The sequence below is a fragment of the Ochlerotatus camptorhynchus genome, unplaced genomic scaffold (assembly GCF_037179485.1).
Source record: "Ochlerotatus camptorhynchus isolate MF236.1 unplaced genomic scaffold, CSIRO-AGI_Acam_v1.1 ptg000334l, whole genome shotgun sequence".
NCBI classification, from domain to species: domain Eukaryota; kingdom Metazoa; phylum Arthropoda; class Insecta; order Diptera; family Culicidae; genus Ochlerotatus; species Ochlerotatus camptorhynchus.
This window is the reverse complement of record NW_027040822.1, coordinates 749,821-763,381: the sequence shown is the minus strand read 5'-3', so window position 1 is coordinate 763,381 and position 13,561 is coordinate 749,821. Positions and strand designations below refer to the sequence as shown.

General features: G+C 38.7%; 2 protein-coding genes across 4 annotated transcripts in view; both read right to left on the bottom strand.

The window, feature by feature from the left end:
• pdm3 (pou domain motif 3) overlaps positions 1 to 13,561 on the bottom strand; it is a 265,904-nt gene that overhangs the window by 56,987 nt on the left and 195,356 nt on the right. The gene's annotated exons all lie outside the window — the stretch shown is intronic.
• Positions 10,041 to 13,561, bottom strand: part of LOC135708749 (rab-like protein 6) — a 376,690-nt gene continuing 373,169 nt past the window's right edge. The window contains exon 5 of the mRNA XM_065230884.1: positions 10,041 to 10,054. The gene's annotated coding sequence lies outside the window, so the exon portion shown is untranslated. The remainder of the gene's footprint in view (positions 10,055 to 13,561) is intronic.

Genomic DNA, 13,561 nt, shown 5'->3' with positions numbered 1-13,561 from the left:
TACTCTCATAATCTCCTACAATAAATGCTTTTCCAATTTTTCAAAAAAAAACAATTGAAAAATGTACAAATAAAAAGTGATAATTTTATCTCTGTTTTCATGAAATAAACGTTCTCCCCAAATCGAGTACCATTGCTGCTGGAATCTGAAAAGTTATAAAAAAGCGCTGCTTTTGTGCCTTAGCTCATTTTCACTGCGGACGGCTTGTGAGCAGGTAGCAGCAGCAGCAGCAGCAGTAGGAGGAAGGCAGCGGTTTCTGTCAAGCGCATTCGATTTTTGCATCTCGAACCTTGTGCATCGTTCCTGTCGAGATCACTGTGGCTGCTGGCTCCTAAGTGGATCAACATCCTTTCCAGAGTGATAAAGATCCCGCGTCCTACAAATCTCGATTACTTTTTCGAAAGGAATACAGCTTTTGTAAACAACGCATTTTATCGTCGCTTTGGCGTAACTGATAGCTCGCCCATGCATACTAACACCACTATATCAGGTAGGGAAACATTTCCCCTATATGATGGTAGTGTTAGAATGCGTGGGTGAGCTACCAGCTACGCCAAATTGACGACCAAATGCTTTGTTTGCAAAATCTGATACAAACTTTACAACCTCTTTTTATAAATATAAAATATCTTTAAAAAAACATCTAATGATTTCATATTTTATTTAAAAAAATAAAGCAGATCTAAGGGCGGCAATCTTGGTCATTATAGAGTAAGCCAGGCCAAATAGCAAAACATATCTTTGACTTGACTTTCTCCGATTTGAATGAATCTTTGCATAATTCAAACTGTTTTATTTTTTATGTTTCTTCATACGATTTTCAGAATTGGTTGGAAATGCTATCTAACATGAAGCTTTAGTGTGATAATTTATTAGCTAGATAAAGGTCTGAAGAGGGTAGGTAGTTAGTTCCACTAGAGTACGGCAGTATGAAAATTGAATAGAAGTTGAAAATGAGCGAAGGGCCATTAATGCGACAGTGCAAGTCAATTTATAGGCAAAAAATGCACGTTTGAATTGCTCATATACTGTCTGTGGCTGTGGAATGAATATAAATAAATAAAGAAGTGTGCGTTTGACTAGTACTGTCACATTAATGGCCGTTCGATCACTTTCAACTTATACTCAATTAATACTGCTGTACTCTAGCGGAACTGCTTCTAATCGAAATGACGTCTGAGACAAAGTTGTAGATAGTAATAAAGTTTTTCTAAAAAATTATACACGGTTTTCTGTTAAATAATTTGTGAGTAAACATACCAAAAAAGTGTTTAAAACTTAAATATCCCAATCAGAGTTGCTATTCTCTTCAGTGTAAGCAAAGTATAGAGATGAAAAGAACACTTTACTCACGCATACATGTCACCTCACTCGAGTGCGATACAAACAGTCTCTCGTGCATGTGTATCAGCACCAGCTTCACGAGATGGAGTGCTTGAACTATCAGTAAAAATCACCGCGTAAGCATTTTGAATATCTTTAATTTATACATAAAGTCTGATCGATAGCGCAGTAGGCTCTGCCCGCGAACGGTTGGTTTCAATTTCGCTGTCACAAATTTCGTGTTTACCGCGTGATTTTTGGCTTGAACCAAGGCAAAAAGAAATTCGGTTGCATTATTATCATGTGTATGAATATAGATTTATCATGATTAATATATCAGTGTTGTAATACTGTAAATTATTGTGAAATATCCTGGGCAATAATTCGGGTTGAATAGTTGTGCTGCTGTATCGTTCACTAGCGGTTTGTGCTTCGGTTGTTTTTTCTATTCGCGTGTTTCGGTGCTATGCCTCCACTTCTGGAAGATAAGTTTACCGTGTCTTGTTACGATTTTGGTGTTGGCGTTCTGCCCTCCGGACAATAGCCGGGAATACTAGCTATGCAGGTTACAATATTCAAGAAGAGATACGAAAAACATCGAAAAGTGATAGAGAAAGAGAGAGAAGAGTATTCCACTACAGATGCCTATTATTCAACAGGACTCAACGAGAATCGAGATGACAAAGATTCAGCAGCAAGGACACAATACATAAGCGGTGAGATCTAACTGATTACAGCTAGATATAAAAATATGAAATGCATCCTACGAAATACGTGCCATCTACAAAGCAGGAATTGCTTTGATGATGGAAGTGTACACGCAGTACCAATATACATTTTATATCGGTACTACGTGTATGCGGGGCTTGTTGTAAGTGAAAGTAACCTCGGAATGGACGTGAATGACCAAGCATTCTGAAATGGGTTACTGAATCTCAACAGATCTATCACCTTTCAATTTCTGGGCTAAAATTGTTTGCAATGGGATCAGTATAAGATAATAATAGATTATATTGCAAACATTTTTCTTCCACAAAAACACTACCGGACAGTGGAAGTTGGATTGTATATACATACATACATACATACAATTTATACATAAAGTTTGGTCCACTTAGAAGCAGTGCCTCTAGTGGTCAGATTTGGAATGTTTTGAGGCATAAAAAATAATAAGGACTAACATGTGTTCCTTTGAATACTGAAAAATCCAGTTCCCCTAGTTTGAAGTAGTCAAGACTAGGAATCGGTGGTAGATCTTACATCCCGTAACGTACCACGAAAAGGTGATCTACCCACGTTACGGGGTGACATCACCCCATGCTGTGGCCAGATAAATTTTTTGTCCGGGAACCTACCTGAAATCCATCTTGACATAGCTTCCGTCGTCCATGAGAAGCTCTGTACTTCGTCAGCATGTTCTGGCCTCTAGATTCTGCGTCATCGTCCTGTTCGGTTGCTCAGAAGCACGGAATGAACGGTAACGAGCTCGCAGACGGATCCTCCGTACGGTACTACGGCTGACACCGTATTTTTTTTGACGACATCCCGATGCGAGAGTCCTGGGTTTCTTTTGATCGACCTCAACACCTTCCAGTTCAGCTGCCGATCCAAAACTACAGCACGACGTTTTTTTAACCTTCCGAGGCACACTCTTGCAATCACGGAACCGCTTGAGACCATCTCCCACGCTAGAAACGGCAATTTTCAACTTTGTAGCTATATTTAGAATTGACCATCATCATAAGTGGATAAAATAAGTTTTATATTAATAGTTTTTAGCACTTTCCAAATTTGAGCGATAAATGGGAATTGTTTTTTGAACTCTAGACTTTATTAACTTTTAAAAAAATTTAAAACATCCCCTAAAATAATTATCAAATTCAAACTTGAAGACTCAATACTCATGACATTTTTTATTTCTTAAACCTAGACCAACAAACCGATCTCTGCTATCGATCGAGGCATTCCATTTTTTTCCTCTCTCTAGCGGATTTCATTAAATATGTATTGTGGCAAAATACTTCCAACCAACTCCAAAGCAAGCGAGGCAAAAGAGGCTCAAAAAATACACCGTCACATAAAAACTACAGGCGAATCCTTATGTATGTTTAGTAATTAAAATCAAATCCTACATGGACAAGTGGACGCTCTCATTCCCATCGTTCCATTATTCCGTGCACCAGCAATGGAGTGCAAGTGGAAGCAAAAATATAGACGAGCTCCAGCGAAAAAAAAAAAGAATCATCAATTTCCAGAATTTGGTCCGCGCGATATCTACAGGAATAAAAAGCAACGATATTTGCGCTTTCATAACTTCATACACACTGAAATCGCTCTCGCCTCACCCCCTCCTGCTGTAACCCCCTTCTCCATCATGGTTCTATTGCAAATGCGAAAAATATCCACCAGCGCCCACTATTCCCAGACGCGCCCCGGAAGATTAATCTATGTGTCGTACATTTTCGGACCCAGAAAAAGCACTCATGAGAAGCGCACAGGAAAAAAAAAATCGCAAAAATTTCTCGAATGTACGTAAATTTCCTCGAAAAAATAGCATCGCCTCGCACTCGGTACACTTGCTCTCTATCTCATTTCAGCTAAATCAAACTGTATTTATTCTCATCCCACCACCGCGTGAGCAGCAATCGTTCGCAGCAGCAACATAGGAGGCGGTGGCTATTTCGCGATGTGCTTTTTTTCCTCCTAGCTGCAGCACTAGGAGAGAGCATGCATAGCAAAAAAAATTAAGCTACCCATCATACTTATAGCCGCTCGCAGGACACTCAAGCGTTCACATTACGCCCCACAAATGTTCCCCCATCCTGGTGGTCCACGGTGCAAGTAGCAACAACGCGCCCATCACCCTCCTCGCATCTGCCTCACAAGTGCGAGAGAAAATATACACACAGCACAGTAGGCGAGGAAAAAAATGAATCAACTGTACGACGATTGCTTTGGTCACCTTCCAGCCCTGCCTGCTTGGATCCACGGGCTAGACTAGAGCTTACGCGATGGTCAACTCGATGGAATGGTTCCAATAGGTTCCTCTGCAACGGACTACCAGGGCCGCGACCATTTGGAAGCAATGCCCAAATACCCCTCAGCTCTTCGACCGGCGATGCTGTTTTCCAACCGGGATTCTTGGCGTACCCGGCAATGGGTGTCATTGGAGATCGGAATATGCATACATGCGAGAGCGCAGAGGCTGTGAAGGAAGGACAAAAAATATCGTTTCGAATGACCTCCGCAGCAACCGTCGTCGTCGTCGTCATCGTCATCGTCGAATGTGGAGACTTTTTGCATGTTTACGCGTTGGTCACTTGAATGCTGTTGTTGGTCATAGGAAGGCGAAAAAAAAAATTGCAGGTTCCGATAGAAAAATGTATTTAAATATAAATGCGCTTGCTAGGATTTAGTGTGCGGAAAAATGCACTACAGTCGTCCGGGGGCTATTGGTGTGGAATTTTGCCAGCTAGGACACGCTGGTAGTCGTTTGGGGTTGCGTGATAACATTTTGAGTTATGATGAGAGCTTCGTGAATATGCACTTAGAATAATTCATCAAAAATTTATGATGTTCAGAAGATGTAATTCAATTTGTAGAATTTGAAGCACAATTTTGAGAAAACAAAATGAAGGCTATGATTAAGAGTGCAATTGCTAGTCCAATGAAAATGTTTTAACAAAAAATTACAATCGCAGCCTGCTTATGCATTTTTCAGTAGTCACAATGTCAACTATTTCTTAGGCAATACCGGATTTGTACTATGTTCAATTTGTTATCATTGTTTGAAATATCGCAAACTTTTTCTTGTTTTGATAGGCAGTATCTACCTGTTCAGAACAGTTTAACTAAATTTAGTTTAAGTTTGAAATGTCATTAGCTTCATCCAAAATTTTCAAAAATAAGCTTTGCATGTCTTTTCGATTTTTTACCTTTATGCATTGCGAGATTTCCATGACATCCTACTAGACTATCAAGAACAACAGAAAAATACAGAATTTGGAGCACATTCCACACATCTACATGGAAATTCAACCCGTGGTTTAGGGGACATGTTTTAAGAATGTCACGATCTGCGAGGCAGGACTTAGAAAACGGGAACATCATATTTTCGACACGATTGAAGTGCATCCACTTTGATGAGAATAAAATATATTTTTTTGCTGTGCAGAAGAATTTTAAAACAAGAACAATAGTGGTAATATCAAGTGCGCAGGAGTACATCGGCCACTTATGGGCATGTTCTAGTTGTTTTTGACTCTGGCCAAAATTTGGCATGCGATTCACATGAGAATTCAAAATTAGGATCAATGGAAGTCATATTGAGTAACCACAACCTCATTGGCCATATCTGGACATGTTCCGGGCAGCGCCGTAGAGAAGGAGTGATGAAATCGACAAGCAGAAAGGGAGAAGTAAAAGAGTATGAACTTAGCAAAAATTCCACGAAATACATAACATTGAAATTTACTCCATAGACGTAGCCAGAGGCAGACCGAGGGGTAGAAAAAGATCTGTCACCTTCTAATTCAGTACCAAAATTATGCGTGAGAGATGAACTAGCCTAAGTCTATGTTCAATCGCTGGTCACGTCTTCCTTCAGAAGGAAAGTAAAGCCGTTGGTCCCGGCCCCTGTGTGTTGAATTGAATGGGTGCGATATCCTACGTAGGTGTGAAAGATGCCTTCCTGCACATTCGAATGTCTTCAATGGATAGTAATCGATGTCCGTCGGAGATTGGCTCTAGATTGCGGAACAGAGACCGATGTTATATAAAGGAATGAAGAAGACGTAGAATGATTTTCAAGAGAATGTAGATAAGAATTGACATAAACTCAATGGTATTTTGAAGAAAATTCTTCTTCTTCTTCTTCGCATTTGAAGCTTATTGCTTATCGCATAGTAGTTTATTGCATGTTCTCAACTAAGTGTTCTAAATGCAGTTCCACAGTTATTAATTGAGAGCTTTCGATGCCTGTTCCATGCATTTTTGTGTGGCAAGTACAATCAAAGCTATACCCAGGGAAGTCGAGAAATATTGCAAACCAAAAAATATCTAAACTTAACCGAGAAAAAAGCCAACTCTATCATGGTCTTGCTTTGTATCTGTGGAATCCCTTAGGAAATTGTGGAATGTATTCATGTGAAATTAAGAAAATAATTCCAAAGTTCTGACAAGAATTTGAAGGGTTTTGCAACTTTAGGTGATTTGTTCTTCTTCTTGTTTATAAGGGCTTTCAGCCACTGGCTAGTTCCCCTCTAATTCAGGTGAATTCTATGGAAAATTATAGGTAGTTATGAGCAGAATAACATGATAATTCGGGGAGAAATCTTTGTGAATTGTAAGGAAAATCTATCTATGTAAAGTCTATGAGAAATTGAATTTAGTGAAAAATTTAAATGAAGTTTAGTTTGTTCTCAGCTCATCAGCAGTCGGCAGCTACCAGTAGTACCTCTCGATGTGTATCACGCGATCGTCTGTATACTCGATAGCAGCTATTATTTGGTGTGCTTTGTTCATCATCTGCAGTTTGCTCTGTCGATCCTATTGTTGTCGACCTTGGAAGCAAACATTTCACGATGGGCGTATGAGTGAAGACCACGATTTGACGAGCTTGCCATATTAGTGAAACCCATTAATCCCATTCTGATGAAAGAAATGGATATTTTATAGCGGAGGATAAGGTGCTTTTCGTATGGAACTGCTTTACTGTACACACTTAAAAACATTGATGTAGGTTCTCTGAGACATACATATATGGGCGTCAATTTTGACAAACTTACTTTTGAATTTTTCAGACTTGGAGCACTTAATTTTACATGACATGTTAGTTTACATCTCATCCTTTATGTCAAAGATGGATTCCGTTACGTGTAAGATTAGGTATTTCTAAGTGTGTAGTTTTAAGATTGATTGTATTTATTTTATTGCATAGTAAACAAGAAAACTCAACCCTGCAATGTTCATTCATGTTTGGTTAAGCCTGATCAAATGAAGTAATTGCAAATAAATAGAAAAAGCCAAAGGAAGTTCTGAGGATATTTGCAAAACAATTCTAACAAGCTCTCCAAAGGAATTCTGACATGAACTCCATGAGAATTTATAAAGCAACCTCAAGGATATCTGAATCTAAGTTCCGTAGAAATTATAAGAAGATGATTAATTTCTGACAACATCCCAACAACCATTGACAGCTGGATAGAAACATATTCAAGCAAAAATATGCTTATTCAGGTCAAAAGTGGCTTATTTACCATTTAATCAGCTCAAATCTTTCTTGGGATTCAAAAGGGAAATCTCTTTGGGAGGTTCCTTTTTTTCCCGTGTCGTGGACATTTACCACTGCGACCAGTGTTTTGATCTATTGTGGTGTATCCTCTTTTTACTATTTGCCGTGTGTTTTGATGATCAACCACTATGTAGAGTGATCTTCATCATTGATCATCGGCATTATCCCAATATGGAATTGCACTTCGAATGAAGTTTACAACTTTATTGGGTATACTGGTTCAAATTTCTTCAGGTACGGTGAGTCCTTTATCAAGAAATCTGCATCGTTTATTAAATAAAGCAGTGCAATCACACAATAAATGTTCAGAGCTTTCGCTCTCCAAATAACAAAAGCGACATCTATCGTCGCTAAGCTTTCCATTTTTTTTAAAATGATATTTACTAGGACAATATCCTGTTATTAATCCAGTGTAGGTGCTTAAATCTTTTTTGGAAAGATTGAGTAACCTTTGCGTACTCAAAACGTTGGGCTTAATGAATTGTTTAGATTGCCGGGCTGTTGAGGTATTATTCCAATTGTATTGTACCTTGCTTTTTTCCCAGTTCTTTAATTCCATTTTCAGATTAGAAGGCGATAGACCAATAAATGGTTCGGGACCAATAAATTTCTGGGATGAGCCAAGCTTTGCTAATTGATCAGCTTTTTCATTTCCTTCAATGCCGCAATGACCAGGAACCCAATATAGATTTACCTTGTTACGACAGGACAATTTCTGAAGTTGATTATAGCATTCCCACACTAACTTTGAAGTGTAGATCATTGATTTAAGGGCATTCAATGCTGCTTGACTGTCCGAAAAAATGCATATGTTTGCATTCCTATAATTTCTTTTTAAACATATTTCTACACATTCTAGAATCGCAAATATTTCTGCTTGGAATACTGTTGGCCATTTACCCATTGCTACAGAACAGTTAATTCCGGGACCTGTTATTCCTGCCCCTACCCTGTTATCCTGTTTTGAGCCATCCGTGTAGAATGTTATAGACCCAGGACGAATCAACGGCCCTCCAGTCTCCCAATCATTGCGTGTTGTATTAAACACATTAAATAGATGGTTGAATTCATGAGTTTTTGCCATAAAATCTTCATTCTTTAAAATTAGTGGACTTAATTGAATCTCTTTCAAGATGCTCATATGATTTTTAAGATCTCCTTCAAAGAGCTCTTTTGTTCGTCTGAGTCTGAGAGCATTCTTCATTGCATCCAGTTGAATGAATTGATGTAAAGGAAGAAGATTAAGCAAAGCTTCTAAGGCTTTAGATGGAGTACTGCGCATTGCTCCAGTTATGGAGGTAGTGGCCAACCTCTGCAGTTTTTCAAGTCTTTGTTGAGCTGTTTTTTGCACTGTTTTTGGCCACCAAACTAGTGATGCATAAATTATTCTTGGTTTTACTATAGCCGAATAAATCCAATGTAACATTTTAGGTTTGAGTCCCCATTTCTTACCAAACGTCCTTTTACTAATCCAAAGAGCATTGGTTGCTTTTTTTATTACTTGTTCTAAATGTACATTCCAATAGAGCTTGCTATCTAAAGTTACTCCTAAATATTTTACTTCCGAAGAATATTTTAATTCTGTTCCTTCCAAAGAAAGTTTTGAAAATAAGACTTTTCGTCTTTTTGTAAAGGGTACAATCGTTGTTTTTGAAGGATTTATTTTCAATCCTTCATTCTTGCACGACAGTGTAGCTACATTTAATGCCGTCTGCATTCTGCTTGATATGATTTCATCAAATTTTCCGCGGACTATTATCACTATATCATCCGCAAACCCAATAATTTCAAACCCTAGCGATTCAAGACTAATAAGAAGCTCGTCTACTACTAGCGACCATAGAAGAGGAGAGAGGACGCCTCCTTGAGGACAGCCTTTAGCAGCTGTTACCTTTATGGTTGACTCTCCAAGATTTGATGTTATTTCACGATTCGATAACATTTCTACTATCCAATATATTACGCTTTCATTAAACCCACGTCTTTTCATGGCAGTTTCCATTGATTTAAAAGATGCATTATCAAATGCTCCTTCAATATCAAGAAAGGCAGCCATTAATACCTCCTTTGCTTCGAAGGATTTTTCGATTTTTGAGACAAGAGTGTGTAATGCTGTAATTGTTGATTTGCCTGGTTGATAAGCAAATTGAGCTTTACTCATTGGTATTTTTGGAAGAATTTCCTTAGAAAGAGTAGTAGTAATGAGCAGAATTCAAAACTAGTAATAAATCAAACCTTCTGAGTAGAAATCAATGGGTATTTTAGGATAATTCCAAAAGAGCTTTAGGAACATTTGATTGGAGATTGAGAAAAACTCCAATGCATTTTTGAGTAGAATTAAAATTGAAAATCTTAAATAAGTAATGGTATCCCAAAGCAATACTGATGAGTAACAATAAGAGAATGTTGAGGGAATCCCAAGAGGATTTTAGTAGAATACTTACGAAAATGCTAGAGAAAATTAATTTTTCAGGAAAATATCAATAATTCTCTAGGAGCATTCAGACCTCATTTTGTGAAAAAATTATGTGAATTTTTGAAGACTATCTAGGAAATGTGGACGAGAATTTCATGGATCTACAAAAAAATTCTGAAGATGATTTCAAGATATTTAGGAACAAACTCAACGGCGCCGGTGGTGTAGTGGTAAGCGTGATTACCTCTCACCCCAGCAGGCCTGGGTTCAATCCCAGTCGGCGCCGCCAGGATGTTCTGAGGCATAACATCTCTGATCACGCCTTCCTTCGGATGGGAAGTAAAGCCGTTGGTCCCCGGTTCATGAGTTGATGGGTCGATAGGTAGGGTCCAGGTGTGGGAGCTGCCTTCCTGGCACGTCGGTAGCATTGGTGCTCAGCACGGAAAACAAGATCGACGGAAAAAACAAACCTAAGGAAAAAAAAAAAAAGGAACAAACTCCAATTGCAATTCGGCGGAGAACTCTGAACTGGGAAATCAGACGATTATTTCAAGGGAATATTAAAATGAGTTATAGCGGCACCAGTCACTATAGCGTGATTGCCTCTCACCCACTTAGGCATAAAATCTCTGATCACGCCTTCTGAATGACTTTGACAAGAACTCGGAGAAAATTGTGGTATACTTGAGAAAATTTTAAGAAATCCTGTGAAATGTTCCATCGAACAAACATTCCTGGACTGACGATTATGTTCTAAGTACCCCTGATGAAGTGGTCGTATTTTGGCTTAAATCTAAATCTATTATGCGACACATTATTACATTATAATTCAAAGCTGATATCATTAACAGCAACATTGAGTACCAAGGTCGACTTTGGTCACACCTGGACATGTTTGCGGTGCCCGGAAATGGCCAATTTATGATTTGAACCAAAACCTATCACGCGAAAACATTTAAGAACTCAACATTAAGTTCAGTGGTTCATGAACCACATTACTAACATCCAAACATGTTTCGAAGATAAACCCGACTGCGGCTGAAAATCTCACAAATAAAGGAAATCTATCAATCCAAACATGTTTCAGAAGACTTAGGTAAGGGCAGAGTCTAACTTTTGTTGACAGCCATCATGCGAATCATGAAAATTTTAAATCTTGATCATTGATGGCCACATTACCCTCACTCAAACAGGTTCGGAAAGCTCCCAAGGATGTGACAAAACTCTGATTATGCAATATTCATCATGTGACGCGACGGCCATGTTAGCTTGGGCATTAGACTGATGCAAAATTTGAAATTTTCGCTCCACAGTGTTCAAACGGTTTCAAATCGCGTCCTGATTAGCCTCCGAAAGTTTAAACTCATTTGATAAGAAACGGACTGGGCACAAACCATTTGAAGTTTATATGGAAATTACTATGGGAAAACAAAACTTTTTGTTCATTGTCTTCTAGCCTTTTTACATATTGTACTGTTAACAAATTCTATTCCATAAGAATAATGGGATTTTTTATTAGCTACAGCTTTGCAGAAAATCGTTTTTCAGCCAAACGTCAAACTAAATAGTTATTAATTGTTTAAGAGATTGATAATCTTATGGCAAGATTAAGCAACTGTATTGTGGGCAACACTGTATTCTGCAGTGTGACATAGTAGCCATGATTTTTGTCCTCTATTCTACGCGCCATAAACACCAATGTTACCTGCTGAACAGTTGATTGATCATAATCATAAGACATCAGTGACTTGAATCATTAATAATTTTTTTTTTTTCCTTTATTTAACGTCGGTCTCTGTTCCGCAATCTAGTGCCAATCACCGACGGACATCGATTGCCATCCATTGACGGCAATCGAATGTGCAGGAATACAGCTACCACACCCTTGCGTAGGATATCGTACCCATTCAAACACACATGGGCCGGGACCAACGGCTTTACTTCCCTTCCGAAGGAAGACGTGACCAGAGATTTTTATGCCTCAGAAAAATCCCACCGACCTCGGCTGGGATTGAACCCAGACTCATTGGGGTGAGAAATTAATAATTTTTGTTCCTTACATTTGATCGAAAAGTGGTCTTGAACAAAGTTGTAGCTGAAAAAAATTTCAACAAGCTTAGCTATCATTTTCTAAAGTAGAGTGAACTGGTGAATTTTGAGATAGATATGAATCGAAATTATGGTTTCTCCATGGTAATTTCCAGTTTCTTACTAAATTAATTCAAATTTTGGGAGGCTAATCAAGGCCCAATTTGGAACCGTTTGAGCACTGTGGAGCGGAAATTTAAAATTTTGCATCAGTCTTTTGGACATGTTCTTCTTTGGCTTATCGCATATAAGCTTATTGCGTGCTCTCAACTTAGTGTTCTTGCATTATTATTAATTGAAAGCTTTCGATGCCAGCTACCATTTTTGCATTAGTATAATTGTGTGGCAAGTACAATTATACTCTATGACCAGGGAAGTCGAGAAATTTTCCAACCCGAAAAATTCCTAAGCCAGACTGGGAATCGAACCCAGCCACCTCCAACATGATCTTGCTTTATAGCTGCGCCTTTACCGACTAACCTAAGGGAGGCTTGGACGTGTTGACATGTTGGTTGGTTGTTGTTCGTAATGGGCACCCACATTTTCTAACTTTGCCCAAAACTCATCACACGTCAAATTACATGACAATCAAAATATAGATCATTGGAGGCCACATTATATGTCCTGGATTATATTTTCAATAACTGAGCACGTCTCGGATGAAACCGCAAAAGTTCCCGATATACTAGTGATGTTAGAACTTTGAAGATTAATAATTTTTAATTTAATTTAACAATTTGAACATATTTGAAAGACTATTTTCAGCGCAGGAGTCAAGTGCAAGTGAGTTTGGTGCAAAATGCGCAATATGTCGTTTACGAGAAAACGTTTGAAACGTTCCGCGTTATTTTTCGTAAATCGAGTAAGAAATACTTCAATGCATTTGTCAATCGTAATCTGAAATCAAATAATGATATTAATTTGAGCATAATCATAAGCATGAGCATGATTGACCGCCCACGGTTGCTACTCTGTTATTGACAGATCAGCTGTAATTACACAGTGAACCAATAGACGATGCTGGGACTAGCAATCATCCTCAATGTGTAAAAACTGGTGATCTCAAACTAGGCAATACCAGCGCCGGCCGCGCCCGAACGCAGGTCAAGAAAGGAATGGGTAGGAATGTGTTGACGTGACACTCGCTTTGATGGAAGCCAAGAAATCCTCTGCATTTCCACGAGGAATCACTTGGATATAGGGTAAGAGGGTTGGGTTTGCAGCATAGTTCGTTTGATAAGCTAAATTGATGTCCTAACGATCATATAACGCGAAGGAGCTTGGGATTGAACCCACGATCTTCTGCTCAGTAAGCAAAAAAGTTTGCCACTAGGAGTGATGGAAAAGTTCATCAAAGTTCCCTATGACTCGCGAACTTTTCCCTTGGTGAACTTCGTGAAATATCGCGAACTTTTCCAACACTGGCCACTAGGCAAACAAGT